Genomic DNA, 16723 nt, shown 5'->3' with positions numbered 1-16723 from the left:
CCCTGCCTACCAGAGCTAGAGATGCAAAACACAGAGGCTTACACCTGTGTGCTCGGCCCACTGGCTCTCACACTGCAGACAGGCACTGCAGCCGGGAATAAGGAAACAGCTCCTTCCTTCCACCCAGGCACCAGCACCAGTCCTCTGTGACTCCCAACCTCACTCCAGGGGCTGAGCAGCTCCAGAGAGTAGAGCTTCTAGGCACTAAAGGGCACCACATAGATTTATGAAACATCAAAGGAACCTGGTTCAGACCAAAACCTCACAAACACCAGAAAAAAGGGCCAAATGAAACTGAATTCACCAATATTCCTGATAGAGAGTTCAAAATAAAAATCTTAAACATGAAAATGGAGTACAGAAAAGTATTCAAAAACTCAGGAACGAATTTGAGATGGAGATTCAATCATTAAGAAATTCCATATCTGAAATGAAACATACAATGGAGGGATTTAAAAGCAGATTAGATGTAGTAGAAGAGACGGGAAATGGAATAGAAATTAGAGAAGAGGCATACAAAGAAGCTGAGGCACAGAGAGGAAAAAGGATATCTAAGAATGAAAGAATATTGAGAGAACTGTGTGACCAATCCAAATGGAATAATATTTGCATTATAGCAGTACCAGAAGAAAAAGAGAGAGAAAAAGGGATAGAAAATGCCATTGAGGAGGTAAGTGCTGAAAACTTCCCCAATCTGGGGAAGGAGAAAGTCTCTAAGGCCATGGAGGTGCACAGATCTCCCAACACAAGGGACCCAAGGAAGATAACATCAAGACATATAATAATTAAAATGGCAAATGTCAAGGATAAGACAGATTTTAAAAGCAGCTAGAGAGAGAAAAAAGATCACATACAAAGGAAAACCCATCAGGCTATGATTAGATTTCTCAACAGAAAGGAGTGGCCAGAAGGGAGTGGCATTATATATTTAATACAATGAAAAATAAAGGCCTCAAACCAAGAATACACTACATGACAAGGTTATCATTTAAATTTGAAGGAGGGATTAAACAATTTTCACATGAGCAAAAGCTGAGAGAATTTACCTCCCACCAACCACCTCTACTGTGCATTTTGGAGGGTCTGCTATAGATGGAAGTATTCCTAAGGCTAAAAGGTTGTCACCAGGGGAAATAAAACCACAGCAAAGTCAAATAATTAATTACTAAGAGGTTGGAAAATCAAATCAACTACCCCCAAAGTCAATCAAGGGATATACAAAGAGTACAGAATATGATTCCTAACATACAAAGAATGGAGGAGGAAGAAAAAAGAGGAAAAAACGAAGTACCTTCAGGTTGTGTTTGTAATAGCATAATAAGTGAGTTAAATTAGACTGTTAGGTAGTAAGGCAATTAGCCTTGAACCACTGGTAATCATGAATCTAAAGCCTGCAATGGCAAGAAGTAAATACCTATCGATAATTGCCCTAAATGTAAATGGTCTGCATGTACCAATCAAAAGACATAAAGTTACTGAATGGATAAAAAAACAAGAACCATCTATGTGCTGCCTACAAGAGACTCACTTCAAACCCAAAGACATACACAGACTTAAAGGGATGGAGAAAGATATTTCATACAACAGATAAGGAGAAAAAAGCAGGAGTTGCAGTACTTGTATCAGACAAAATAGACTTCAAAACAAAGACAGTAACAAGAGATAAAGAAGGTCATTACATAATGATAAAAGGGTCAGTCCAACAAGAAGATATAACTATTATAAATGTCTATGCACCCAACACAGGATCACCTACATATGTGAAACAAATACTAACAGAATTAAAGGGGAAAATAGAATGCAGTGCATTCATTTAAGGAGACTTCAGCACACCACTCACTCCAAAGGACAGATAAACCAGACAGAAAATAAGTAAAGAGACAGAGACACTGAACAACATATTAGAACAGATGGACCTAACAGACATCTACAGAACACTCCATCCAAAAGGCAACAGGATACAAATTCTTCTCAAGTGCACATGGAACATTTTCAAGAATAGATCATATACTAGGCCCAAAAAGAGCCTCTGTAAATTCAAAAAGATTGAAATTGTACCAACCAGCTTCCCAGACCACAAAGGTATGAAACTAGAAATAAATTACACAAAGCAAAGAAAAAAGCCCACAAACACATGGAGGGTTAATAACATGCTCCTAAATGAACAGTGGATCAATGACCAAATTAAAACAAAAGTCAAGCAATATATGGAAACAAATGAAGACAACAGCTCAATGCCCCAACTTCTGTGGGACACAGAGAAGGCAGTTCTAAGAAGAAAGTATATACCAATTCAGGAATATTTACAGAAAGAAGAACAATCCCAAATAAGCAGCCTAAATTCACAACTATTGAAACTAGAAAAAGAGGCAAAAATGAGGCCCACAGGCAATAGAAGGAGGGACATAATAAAAATCAGAGAAAACAAAAGTAAAATTGAGAAGAATAAAACAATGGAAAGAATTAATGAAATTAAAGCATTTACTTTGAGAAAATAAATGAAATAGATAAACCACGAGCCAGATTTATGAAGAGGAAAAGAGGTTATACACACATAAACAGAATCAGTAATGAGAAATGAAAAATCACTATGGCCACCATTGTAATCCCAAGAATAATTAAAGAATACTATGAAAAAATATGAGCTAAGAGATTGTACAACCTAGAAAAAAATGGAAAACTTCTAGAAAAATATAACCTTCCAAGACTGATCCAGGATGAAACAGAAAATCCAAACAGACTAATTACCAGCAATGAAATTGAGTCAGTAATCAAAAAATTACCCAAGAACAAACTTCCAGACCAGATGGCTTCACTGCTGAATTTTATGAGACATTTAGACAAGACTTAATACCCATTCTCCTTAAAGTTTTCCAAAAAATAGAAGAGGAGGGAATACTTCCAAACTCATATACTAAAGACAGACAAAGGCATCACAAAAAAAGAAAATTACAGACCAATATCCCTGATAAACATAGATACAAAAATACTCAAGAAAATATTAGCAAACAGAATTCAAAAATACATAAAAAAGATCATACATCATGATCAAATGGGATTCATTCCAGGGATATAAGGATGGTAAAACATTAAAAAATCCATCAACATCATCCACCACATCAATAAAAAGAAGGACAAAAATCACATGATCATTTCCTTAGATGCTGAAAAAGCAATCAACAAAATTCAACACTTATTCATGATAAAAACAATAGGGTATAGAGGGCAAGTACCTCAACATAATAAAGGCCATATATGAAAAACCCACAGCCAACATCATACTTAAGAGTGAAAAACTGAAAGCTTTTCCTCTAAGGTCAGGAAGAAGATGAGGATGCCCACTCTCCCCACTTTTATTCAACAGAGTACTAGAGTCCTAGCCACAGTAATCAGACAACACAAAGAAATAAAAGGCATCCAGAATGGTAAGGAAGCAGTAAAACTGTCACACAAGAAAACCCTAAAGAGTCCACTGCCAAACTCCTAGAACTAATATCTGAGTTCAGCAAAGTTGCAGGTTACAAAATTAATACACAGAAATCTGTTGCATTCCTATATACTGATGATGAACTAGCAGAAAGAGAAATTAGGAAAAAAATTCCATTTACAATTGAATTGCATCAAAAAGAATAAAATACCTAGGAATAAATCTAATGAAGGGGGTGAAAGATCTATACCCTGAAAACTACAAGGCACTCTTGAGAAAAATTTAAGAGGACACTAATAAATGGAAATACATTGCATGCTTTTGTGTAAGAAGAATTAATATTGTCAAAATGGCCATCCTGCCTAAAGCAATTTTAGATTCAGTGTAATCACTATTAAATGACATGATTCTTCAACAAACTAGAACAAATAGTTCTAAAATTCATATGGAACCACAAAAGACCCCAACTTGCCAAAACAATCCTTAGAGGGAAGAATAAAGCAGGGGAATTATGCTCCCCAACTTCAAGCTCTACTACAAAGCCACAGTAATCAAGACAATTTGGTACTGGCACAAGAAGAGCCCCATAGACCAGTGGAACAGCATAAAGAGTCCATATATAAATCCACACATATAAGGGCAGTTAATATATTATTAGGAAGCCATTGAAATACAATGGGGAAATGAAATGACAGCCTCTTCAACAACTGGTGTTGGCAAAACTGGACAGCTACATGTAAGAAAATGAAACTGGATTACTGTTTAAGTCCATACACAAAAGTAAACTCAAAAGGATCAAAGACCTGAATGTAAGTCATGAAACCATAAAACTCTTAGAAGAAAACATAAGCAAAACTCTCTTGAATATAAACATAAGCAATTTTTTCATGAACATGTCTCCCAGGCAAGAGAAACAAAAGCAAAAATGAACAAGTGGGACTACATCAAACTAAAAAGCTTCTGTACAGCAAAGGACACCATCAGTAGAACAAAAAGCATCCTTCACTATTGGAGAATATATTCGTAAATGACATATCCAATAAGGGGTTGACATCCAAAATATATTAAGAGCTCACATCACACACCTGAACACCCAAAAAGCAAATATCACGATTAAAAAATAGGTGTAAAATGTGAACAGACAGTTCTCCAAAGAAGAAATTCAGGTAGCCAACAGACACATGAAAAGATGCTCCACATCACTAAGCATCAGAGAAATGCAAATTAAAACCACAGTAAGATATCACCTCACACTAGTTAGGATGTCCAACATCCAAAAGATAAGCAACAACAATTTCTGGCAAGGATGAGGAGGAAGGGGAGCCCTCATACACTGCTGTTGGGAATGTAAATTAGTTCAACCACAGGTAAAGCGATGTGTAGTTTCCTCGTAAAACTAAAAATAGAAATATCATTTGACCCAGGAATTCCACTCTTAAGAATTTACCCTAATAAAACAGGATCACAGATTCAAAAAGACATATGCACCCCTATGTTTATCTCAGCACTATTTACAATAGCCAAGACATGGAAACCACCTAAGTGTCCAACAGTTGATGAATGGATAAAGAAGATGTGGTACATATACACAATGGAATATTATTCAGCCATAAGAAGAGAAAAAATCCTACTATTTGCAACAACATGGATAGAGCTAGAGGTTATTATGCTCAGTGAAATAAACCAGGAGGAGAAAGACAAGTATCAAATGATGTCACTCATCTGTGGAGTATAACAACAAAGCAAAAACTGAAGGAACAAAACAGTAGCAGACTCACAGAGCTCAGAATGGACTAGCAGTTACCAAGGGGAAAGGAGTTGTTGTGGGTGGATAGGAAGGGAGGGAGAAGGGGATTAAGGGGTATTATAATTAATGCACATAGTATAGGGGGGGCAAGGGGAAGGATGTATAGCACAGAGAAGACAAGTCATGACTTTATAGCATTTTACCATGCTGATGGACAGTGACTGTAATGGGATATGTGGTGAGGACTTGATAATTCAGTGGAATGTAGTACCCACAATGTTGCTAATGCAAATCCTTCATAAGATTGTGTATCAATGATACCTCAACAATAGCAAAAAGTAAATACTGAATTAACTTCTATCCATAATGGCTTACAATGGGAAAACTGGAAACCTTGCTCTGTGGTATGCATGTAGAGTTTAATGGCTGTGAAAGTAACTTCTAGAAAGGATTCCAAGACTGAGCTCAGTCTCCAGTGGAAAGCATGTAAGAGTTAATTACTCAGGTCATCAAGTAAGTAGACACTGAACTTTCTGGAAGGAGTGACATCCTGTGGCCTTCAAATAGCTCTGAAGTCCTCTGCAAGCTCTGTATTTAATTCAGACTATGAATCACTCAGGACTGAATTATGACTTTCAGAAACCCTAGACATGTTCCTTCCTAAACTCCTCCCCCTCAAAAAAAATTATGACTGTGTTGGTACAAAGACAAATACAATCCAGGCTGGGCTTGCAATGGGATATTATTACTTATTATTCATTATTATATTTGCTTTTTATTATTCATTATTATATTTACTTTTATCTTCTGATTTTAAAATAAATTAAAACTGAGATATTGTCACGTTGGTTTGCAAACTGGCCATCCTACGCGTGGTGGAGGGGGCTGGTGAGGTGGGCAGGCAAGGAGAAACAGAAGATGCAGGCAGTGGTTTTAACAAGCAAGAAAACTTACCTACAAGGCTTGTCTTGGGCACCACAAGACAATTACATCTCTGCACTTTCCCACCATATCTCAAAAGCTTATAGAGAGGCTTTAGTGGGGTTCAGTCACATGTTTAATCCAGAGGGTCTCATACCACATTGCTCTCCCAAGGCTGTGTGTCCTTGAAAATGGTCCCCACTGGAAATAGTAGGACGAACACATGTTTCGGGACCTGGGAGGACAAGAGGAGCTTCTGATTACCCACAGCCAGCAAGCAGATCAACCAGCAGTCACATTATCCTCCTCACATTTCAAGACTTCTAAACATACAGGAGGGCCTGGGTGCTACACCTATCATCTGGAAGATAGTTTGTATAGAATCTCTTCATTTTAATGCAAAGGATAGTTTGTGAACTTAAGTTGAAACAACTGACCCCTTTTGCAGAGTAGAAAACATGCTTTGTCTAATTTCTAGAATAATGAAGATTAGTTTGTATTGTTACCTATGCTACTTTTAGCTAATACTACATATTTGTGGTTGATTTTTTTAATATACCATAGTAGCTGTGTGCAGCAGAACTGTTTGGGACCTGGGTAGGGAACCAGTGTATGCCCAGGATGAGAGTCAAGCCTTTGAAACCTTTCAAAGATTTAGAGTTTAGGAGAGGAGTTGTGGTTTAGAGAAGGTGTTCAGAAACTTTGACAAAAAAAATAATTTTCTTTGTTTTCAACACTTAGTACAGAACTACTTTTCAAAAGAAAAATATATATATTATACATGTAGTACATATTTTTAAAAACAATAATAGGTAAGTAATGCAGATAAATAAAAAGAAAGAACATCCATAATTCCACAGAGATCTAGCCACGATTAGTATTACTACATATAGTCATCAAGAAGTATGCACATATGTGTACATATGAAAATATGAAAAAAAGGTCTTTTAACAAAAAAAGGTCTATTATTAAAAACTGTTCTACTACCTGCACTTTTACTCAAAAACATATTATAGACAAGTCCCATATCACTAATTCTCTATCTAAATATAATTCTTAAACCATCGTAGGGCAACCCATGATTTGTTTAATGGACCTCTTGCTTATGGAATTCAAGTTTTCCTCAGTTGTTTCCTACTACCCATAGTGCTATCTTAAAACTACATAGCCTGTAAGTACAGTTTTATGCATCTGTATTTTCTTAGGAAAAAAGTCATAGAGTTGGAAGTTCTGAGGTAAATTTTTGTATACTTCAGATATTTGGCTGTTTTTATATATTCTTTAATGAACTATCTATTCATGTCCAGGTCCCATTTATCTATTACTTTTTCCATGATTAGAAAACATGCTTTCTATAACAAAAATATTAAGCCTGCTATTATTGTACACATTGAAAATACTGGCACTAGTTTATTTATATGTTTTTGAAGTTATCTTATTTTTCTCTATAGCTGTTTTAAAATTTTCTTTGGTAAAATCTATCAATGTTTCCCGTTTGATTTTCTTCTTTGGTGATAGGATCATATACAAAGCACTTCCACACCTTAAAATTATGTGAATATTCACTCATATTTCTTCTGTTATTTGAAGTTTAAAAAATATATCTATGTTTAAATTATTTGTGATTAATTTTGGTATAGCATATGAAATGTAATCCAATTTTGCATTTCTATGTTATTTCATTGGCATTTATTAAAAAAAGTATACCTATCTGTTGCATTCCTATATACTAACAATGAACTAGCAGAAAGAAAAATAAAAAATATTCAATTTACTATTGCATCAAAAACAATGAAATATCTGGGAATAAACCTTACCAAGGAGGTGAAAGACCTATACTCTGAAAACTATAAGACACTAATGAAAGAAATAACAAAAATAAGTGTAAATCTATCCCATGCTCATGGATAAGAAGAATTAATATTGTCAAAATAGCCATCCTGCCCAAAGCAATTTACAGATTCAATTCAATCCCTATCAAAATACTAATGGAATTTTTCAAGGAACTAGAGCAAATAAACCTAAGTTTATATGGAACCACAAAAGAGCCCAAATAGTCAAACCAATCTTGAGAAAGAAGAACAAAGATTGGGACATCATGCTCCCTGACTTCAAGCTATACTACAAAGCTACAGTGATTAAAACAGTAAGGTGCTGGTACAAGAACAGACACATAGAACAGTGTAACAGAATAGAGAATCCAGAAATAACCCATGCATATATAGTCAACCAATAGATGACAAAGAAAGTAAGAAGCTACAATAGGGAATAGACAGTCTCTTCAATAAATGGTGTTGGGAAAAGTGGACAGCTACATGCAAGAGAATGAAACTGGATTACTGTCTAACACCATACACAAAAGTAAAGTAAAAATGGATTAAATATATAAATACGATACATGAATCCATAAAACTCCTAGAAGAAAACATAGGCAAAAATATCTTGAACATAAACATGGGTAGTATTTTTCTGGACATGTCTCCCTAGGCAAGGGAGTAAAAAAAGCAAACAAAAGCAAAAATAAACAAGTGGGAGTACATCAAGTTACAAAGCTTACGTACTGCAAAGGAAACCATCAACAAAACAAAAAGACAACCTATTGTGTAGGAGAATATATTAAAAAAATCATATATTCTATAAAGGCCTATATATAAAATACACAAAGAGGTAGTATGACTTAACACGAAAAAACAAATAACCCAATTCAAAAATGGGCAGAAGACCTGAATAGACATTGTACCAAAGAAGACATACAGATGTCCTACAGGCACATGGAAAAAATGTTCCATATAACTAATCATCAGGTAAAGGCAAATCAAAACCATAATGATACACTACCTCATACCAGTCAGAATGACCACTCTCCAAAAGACAAGAAATAACAAGAGTTGGTGAGGATGTGGAGAAAAGGGAGCCCTCCTACACTGTCGGTGGGAATGTAAATTGGTGCAGCCACTATGGAAGGCAGTAAGGAGTCTCCTCAAAAAACTAAAAATAGAAATACCATACTACCCAGTAATTCCATTCCACTTCTAAGAATTTTCCTGAAGAAAACAAAATCTCTGATTTGAAAAGATAAATAAATTCCTATGTTTATTACTGCCTTATAGCTAAGATATTGTAATAATGCAACCAAAGTGTCTGTCAATAGATGAATGGATAAACAAGATGTGGTACATATGTACAATGAAATATTATTCAGCCATAAAAAAGAAAGAAATCTTGTCATTTGTGACAATATGGATGGACTTAGAGGAGATTGTGTGATTGTGCTAAGTGAAATAAGCCAGGCAGAGAAAGACAAACACATGTAATTTCAGTTACATGTAGTATCTAAAAGAAACAAAAAACCAAAAAAACAAAACGAAGGAACAGCAATAAATTCATAGACACTAAGAAGTGACTGGTGGCTACCATGGGCGAGGGGTTGGGGCAGGTGGGTAAAATAGTTGAAGGGTATTAAAAAGTACAAAAAAATCTCAATCATAATATAAATCAGTCACAGAAATGAAAGTACAACATAGGGAATATAGTCAATAATTCTGTAACATCTTTCTATGTTGATAGAAATTTTTTAAAAATGCATCCTTACTTTTCTGAGATAGCCTCTATATAATATAGTAAATTCTGATATGAAGTATTGCTGGTTTCTAAACTTTCTTTTTCATTGATCTACTTATTTATTTGTATACCAACAGCACACTGCTTTAATTTTTAAGATTGTATAAAACAGTAAGGCAAGGAATCCATGATTATTCCTTTTTTTAATAAAAAATGAGCTACTGTATCATTTATTTTTCCTGGAAGAAGTTTAGCATATAACATTTTCTTACAAATCAAATATTTGGAAAAGTTATTGAAATTGTTAGAGTTTAACTCAGAAGAATAAATATTTAACACTATTTTATCTTTCTATGTAGGGATACGGGACATTGCTCTATTTACTCATACACATACACATACACATGAAGGTGCATAAATGTATAAGTAGGTAAAGTTTTACAGACTTCTTTGTCTAATACATTTTGCTTACTTCTTAATATTTTTATTTTGGTTGCTATGACAAGTAGAATATTTCTTTTCCTTTATATATTTTAAGTGGTGATTGCTGCTCTACAGGAAAGCATTAGAGTTCTCTACTTATTTTGTAACAATAAACCTTTTTATATTTCATTGTTAGCTCAATTTAATTTTTCATTTGATTCACTGAGTTTTTGGGGTAGACAGTATTATAATCTGTAAATAGTGGTATTTTGTCACTTTCCTTACAATATTTATATCTCTGTGTTTCTGTTATCTTATTTCATCAGTTAGAACTTCAGAAACTTGTGGAATACATAGCAGTGTTAGTGGGCATCTCATTTTTGCTCCAGAATTTATTGGGAATGTCCCTGGAGTTGTATAGTCACATAAGGTGCACATAGTCAGTTTGGAAAACAAGTTTTTATCCATATTCCTAGTTTGCTCTAAAGTTTCTTTTCACTTTAGTTTGTTTATTTTAATAACATAAATAGATTTGAACTTTGTGCAATGCACTTTGGCATCTAATAGGTAAGTCATTTTTTTCCCCTTTTATCTGTTGATGAGATAAGTTATATTTATTGCTTCCGTAATAGCAAGGCCATCTTGAACACCTGGAGTAAACTTTATTTGACCACAGTGTATCATTCTTTTGATATGACACAGAATTTAATTTGTTAATGCTTTGCTTAGCATTTCTGCATCTATATTTATAGGTGCAATTATTCTGCAATGTGTGTGAATATGCATATGTTTTTGTAATCACACATGCTCTTTATCAAGCATGGTTATCAGGTTTATGCCAGGTACATAAAATAAGCTGAAAATTTATGTCTTTTTCTATTATCTGGAACAATTTACTTTTCCAGTAAACAACAATGGGAATGTGGATGTCCCCTGAAGGTTTGATAGATCAACCCACAGTACTCTCACCCACATGGCTTTGTATTTCCAGTCAATTTCTCCATCATTAAAAACAACTTTCTCTCTATAACCCACCAAGTATCTATCAAACCTTTACCATGCTAGATGCAGAAAGGAGACACATGAAATGGTTACAGTAGGTCCACGTGAAAAAGATGGTCTACAATACAAAGAAATTCATTTCCAGCCCAAATGGGCAGAATACACAATGCATTTCATTGGTATTCAAAAGAAGTGGCAAATAGTATTGGACCCCTGGATTGGAAAGTTTTTGGTTGCTTGTTTGTTTAGTTTAGTTTGGTTTTTCTCTAAATGAGATGCGATTTAAGCTAAATCTCAAGATAACCTAGCTAAGAAGCACATTAGCTGTAAGTATGAACTACAGTTGGATTATTGACTTGTGTACTAGAGGCACTAGAAGGCATCCTGGCAGAACTGAGACAGCACGTTAGAGATACAATGTCAGAACAAAAGTCTGGAGTCATATGCCCAGGGAACCTGTAATACGTACAATTCTTCCATCTCCAGCAACCTTACTATTTCCATCCATTGGAAACTTCCCTCCTACTGACACATAATGTCAAAGGCTCAAATAGATAACTTGCAGGCTTTCTTCCAATTTTTTGACTCTATGAACCTTTGAGTTTCTAAAATCGCATTGTGTGTCTCTTGGCCTCTGGAATCAGGCATGATTTGATCCAGGATTTAGGTAAAGAAATTATTTCAGTTTAGCCTATCCTGTCCATTTCATCATTTAATTGTGAATTTCCAACTCTGTGAGAGAGCAACAACAATAGTGGTTTGTATAAGTCATATAAAAGAAAGGCACACCTATATCTTGTGAGTCTATTTACAAAGGGAATTATAGAAGAAGTCTGCTTGCTTGAAAAAAAATCACCCGAGTTAAGAGAGTGAAATGCCATTAAGTCATTTTTCCATCCCTCAGAACCTGGAAGGGAATTTTTCCCCATGGTGCATTTTCCTGCTTCTCTCACAGGCAGATTTTAAACATCTTAAGCTATAGCACTTCCTTCCCCTCCCTTGAGCAGTGACTATACTGCCTCATAAATCTCTTTGGTTGGAATTCGTTCGAATATAACTCCAGATCCCTTATGATGGATTCTTTCTGCCCCTGGGAGGCCCCGTGGTTTTGTCATATGCTAAAGGAGAGAAAGCAGGAAATGGATTTGTGCAGACATTAGAAAGTATGTCTGTTTCTATCCTTATTTACCATCTTAACTATAAATTGGAAACTGTAGATCTTATGGAATGCACCTTTGACATTATCACACAAGAAATCTCGAGTCGATTAGTAGAGCATTTTTGTTAAGTTCCATGAGAGTGGAAAATTTGGACATTTTTCAGCTCTGGAAACCCAGAGTCTAAATGAGTACCTTGCAAATAGTAGGTGCCTGATAAGTACATGTTAAATGCCTGGATGAATGAATGAATGTCAGGCAGGCTATTATGTACAATGGGATGCTAACTAAAGAAACATGGACTCCTTCCCCACAGAAAATTATATCTATTTGGGGAGGGAAGATTCATACTGGAAATTAAGTAGTCTGCAGGTGATCATGGCTTAAGAGCTATATTACAGACTCTGAGCCTATAGAGATGAGGTGTAATGTTAATGGAGGCAAGTACGAAGGGGATCTTGGGTTAATGGGCAGGTTTTAAATTGCTAGAGAAGGAGAGAGGCAATCTGTGGAAGAGACCACTCCTCTTTCCACTTGTGCCCATAACCACTTCTCTGAATATACAGCCAACACCTGAGGGCTTACCTTCCTCAATTAATCTACAATTCCCAAGAACCTGGTTTTATAACCTATGATTGAAAAGACATTAATATTTATCCAAATGAAATTACAGTTGGAAACCCACCTGGTAAATCAATGGAAGCATGCTGCTAAGACTAAAACAAATTAGAAAGCCTCAGAGGTACACCCCAAACAGACTTCTATAACCTCCAGGACTCCGCAGGAGCAGTCTGGGGACACCTGCCAACCGCAGGCAGGTGAGGGACTCTGGTTCTATCTCTCCACTCCTCCTTGTGCAGATCTTTCCACCCACACGTAACCAGCCCTCCATCCCGCTCTTTAACACAGGAGTGCTCTCTGTAAGCATGTGATAACCCAACAAGTGGGTAGGAAGAGCCTAGAACTTACCCTCAGCTGCTGTTGTTTGTGTGTATGTGTGTATTTGTGCATGCGTTTTTCCGATTAAAATGTCTGAATAAATAGTGTGTAGGCAATCATGATATCGCAGAACATGGAAGCATGAAGCCCATGTATTATATATAATTCTCTTTTCTGTCAGAAGATCACACAGTACTGCAAGACTGACCCTTTGCATAGGTGATTGCTTACATCGTGGTGTGATCTGGGCTATCATCAGAATGTACCCATTGTCTCACACTGCCTGCTGTCTTTGTCCTAATGAACTCTCACATTAGGCATCAGTTTACTAAAAACTCCATTATTTATAAAATACTGCCAGGAGAGATTACACATCAAATTTTTGTTTCCTGTTAACACTTCTGCCTGAATTAGTTCATAAATAAAGCTATCCAGCAACTGAGTTAAACTTAAGTGAAATGGGATGTAAAATACAAAAACATCTGATTCCTTTTGTTTTGAACTGTGGTCTTGCAAAATTTATATGTTGAAGCCCTAACCCTGAAATGTGACTGTATTTGGAGATAAGGCCTTTAGAAAGTTAATGAAGGCTGAATGAGATCATAAAGGTGGCGCCCTAATCCAACAGGACTGGAGTCCTTATGTGAAGAGGAGTCATCAGGAGTGTCTGGAGAAAACCCCAAGTGATGACAAAGGTGGTAGCCATCTGCCAGCCGAGGAGAGAGGCTTCAGGGAGACCAAGCCTGTGGACATCTTGCCTCTGGACTTCCAGCCTCCAGCACTGCGACAAAATCCATTTCTATTATTTAAGCCATCCAGTTTGTGATACCTTTTTATGGCAGCCCCAGCACTAATATAACTTATAATAGTATTTTTTAAATTTTATTGTTACCAACTTTTAGAACAACACTTCTTTCAGAAAGTCTCACTTTTCAAACCTCCCTTTGCCCACAAAAAAGAAAACAGGGATGTGCTCTCCTGGGGCTCCCTTATTTCCTCTTATTGCAGCACTAGCATGTTTCCTGGTCACTCATCTGGTTGCATCAATACAAGGGCTTTGTCTTGTTCACTATTTATTGGTGGCATCCAGAATAGTGTCCATCATATAGTTACACACTCAACAAAAACAAAATGATAAATTTAATCAAATTTAATGTATCAAATTGATAGCTATGAATATTTTATAGAGATACTCTAAAATCATCATTTTTCCCTTTTAGATGCCATAGACTATTACAATTGGCATCACAATTCATTTGTTCTTTTATTGTCAAGTTGTGCTGTTACTGCTTGATCATGCAGCAGGTCTAAAGTGAAAGATGATTCTACCAGGTAAATAATGGTTATATGTTTATAGTCATGCATATCAATTAATATCCCTATAGTCATGTGCAACTGTTCCACATTCTAAAATTTGGTTCCATGTCAAATCAGTGGTTAAAATCACCAAGGCCATCCTATGACTCCCAGAGAACATTCCAAGACTTCATGTTAGCAGACATGGCTAGTTGATAGCATGACTTCTACCTAATTTTCTAGGCCTTGCTTAGTTATACCATAGTTGTCAACGCACTGTATTAAAAATTGAAGAAATGCACTGTTCCCTACTTTTATCCATCTAGAAAGCTCAACTCATATTTTAAAACTCAGCAAAATGTCATATATTCTGTGAAGCCTTGAAGATGATGCAAAGCAGTTGGTCTTTCCATTATTTCCCCATAGCACTCTGAATATTTACTAAATATATATTCTCTACATTATAATTTCATAAAAGTGTTAATCTCTACATTCTATTATAATTTCATACAAACGTCAGTCTCATAGAAATACAAATAACAATGACACACAATCACTAAGAAAAAATTACCAAGTAATTTAGGAAGTAGATGATGACTTTTGTCCCAAATCTCAGCTGATCTTACAGCCTTTATTCTATTTGCTCTATACATTGCTTCTTCTTTTCCTCCTTTAAGACAGACAATGCACCACAATCCTCCCTTATTAGATGTGGCATCAAGGAAGTCTGAGACCAGCCTGACTTTCAGTCGCAGAAAACTTGTTTTGATGTAAGATGCTCATCTTTATAACACATGTTCTGCTGACAAAAATCTTAGGTAAATTCAAGTTTTTCTATTGCAACATTAGTTTATTTCCTTCCCTCTAATCTTGTATCTCCCCACTCCATGGTAACTGGAGAGAATATGTAATTCTGACAAGCAATATACACACCAAATGTGATGTTCATTCCCAATACAGAGATGCTTATTCACAGAGAGCTCATACAGATATTTTACCTTCATCTTATGGTGTTTTAGTTTCTTATGATATAACTAACTGTGCTTGAAAATTCTGATACATACTAGCTGTTTCTGACAACATGGACCCCAATATATTGTTTAGATCCATGCAAGTCTTCCTAAATATCCAATATGTATGTATCATACGAGAAGTAAAATTTCATGAAAAGTACATATTGAATAAAGGGTTATTGCAGGAAAACATCTCAAGACAAAAGACAATATAATGTAATTTAGCAGAGCTAGCTACTCACGAATGAGTAAACTCAAGTTTTATGATAATCTGAAGAACTTTAATGGCCTGCTTTTGCTCCGATAAAGTACTCTCAATTCAACTTTTACTGCTTCCGTTTCAGAACCTCTGAGGAAGACATGTAGCTGAACATGAGACCTGCCTCCTTCATACTCATTTGGCTTAACTCCACCTGCAGAATAAACTCCAGTCCTCTCAGCAATCCACTGTCTTCACTTTGTGGTCTAAACCCAGCTTTCAGGATTGGGACTCCATAGCTCAGTCCGATTCTACCTGTGTACATGATATTTTACTCTAACTGAACTCCTTGAAATTCTCCAAATATATCATATATTTTCATGCTTCTGGGTTTCATTTCATTCCAGCTGTTTGTGATGCATGAAATACCCTCCTACACCCAGACCATGTCTACTTATTATCAGGACCCAACCAAAATCCCATCTCCAAAAATTCTTCCCTCATTTCACAGGCAAAATGATTGTTCTTCAGTAGTGTCACAACCCTAAGCATAGCTCTTTATTCTTTATTTTGTCAGGCGATATTCTGTGTGACATGTTCATACAGCTTCCATCTTACTCACTCTATCTGCAATCTCCTCTCTCAAGGGGGTAAGTGCTGGATTTCTTTTCCAATCATCCACATTATGTTTTCTACTCCTGTGTTATCAACTCTCATTCTATTATGTGTGACCTATCTACATTGGATATAAACATTGAAAGTGTCTGAACAATTTCCAAATGCTTTACATAATGAAATCAAGAAATATTTAAAGGATTGAGAAATGTGACACGTAAGGATATTTCCTGTTGGCATTCTGGGAAAGGGTAAGTGTTCAGATTTTTGCAAGAGTCAAAGTGAATCTTTAGAGATATTTCAAAAAATAAAAGCAAAGATATGTTTTGCTTTTAAGGATGTGATGGGCTATCTTCTTAAATGTTCAGAAATGAGATGTCTACCGTGACTTCACATTGAAGTTTCTAAAAACTTAGTAATTGA

The sequence above is a fragment of the Manis javanica genome, chromosome 9 (assembly GCF_040802235.1).
Source record: "Manis javanica isolate MJ-LG chromosome 9, MJ_LKY, whole genome shotgun sequence".
Taxonomy (NCBI): Eukaryota; Metazoa; Chordata; class Mammalia; order Pholidota; family Manidae; genus Manis; species Manis javanica.
The sequence above is the reverse complement of the archived record's forward strand: the minus strand, read 5'-3'. Positions refer to the sequence as shown.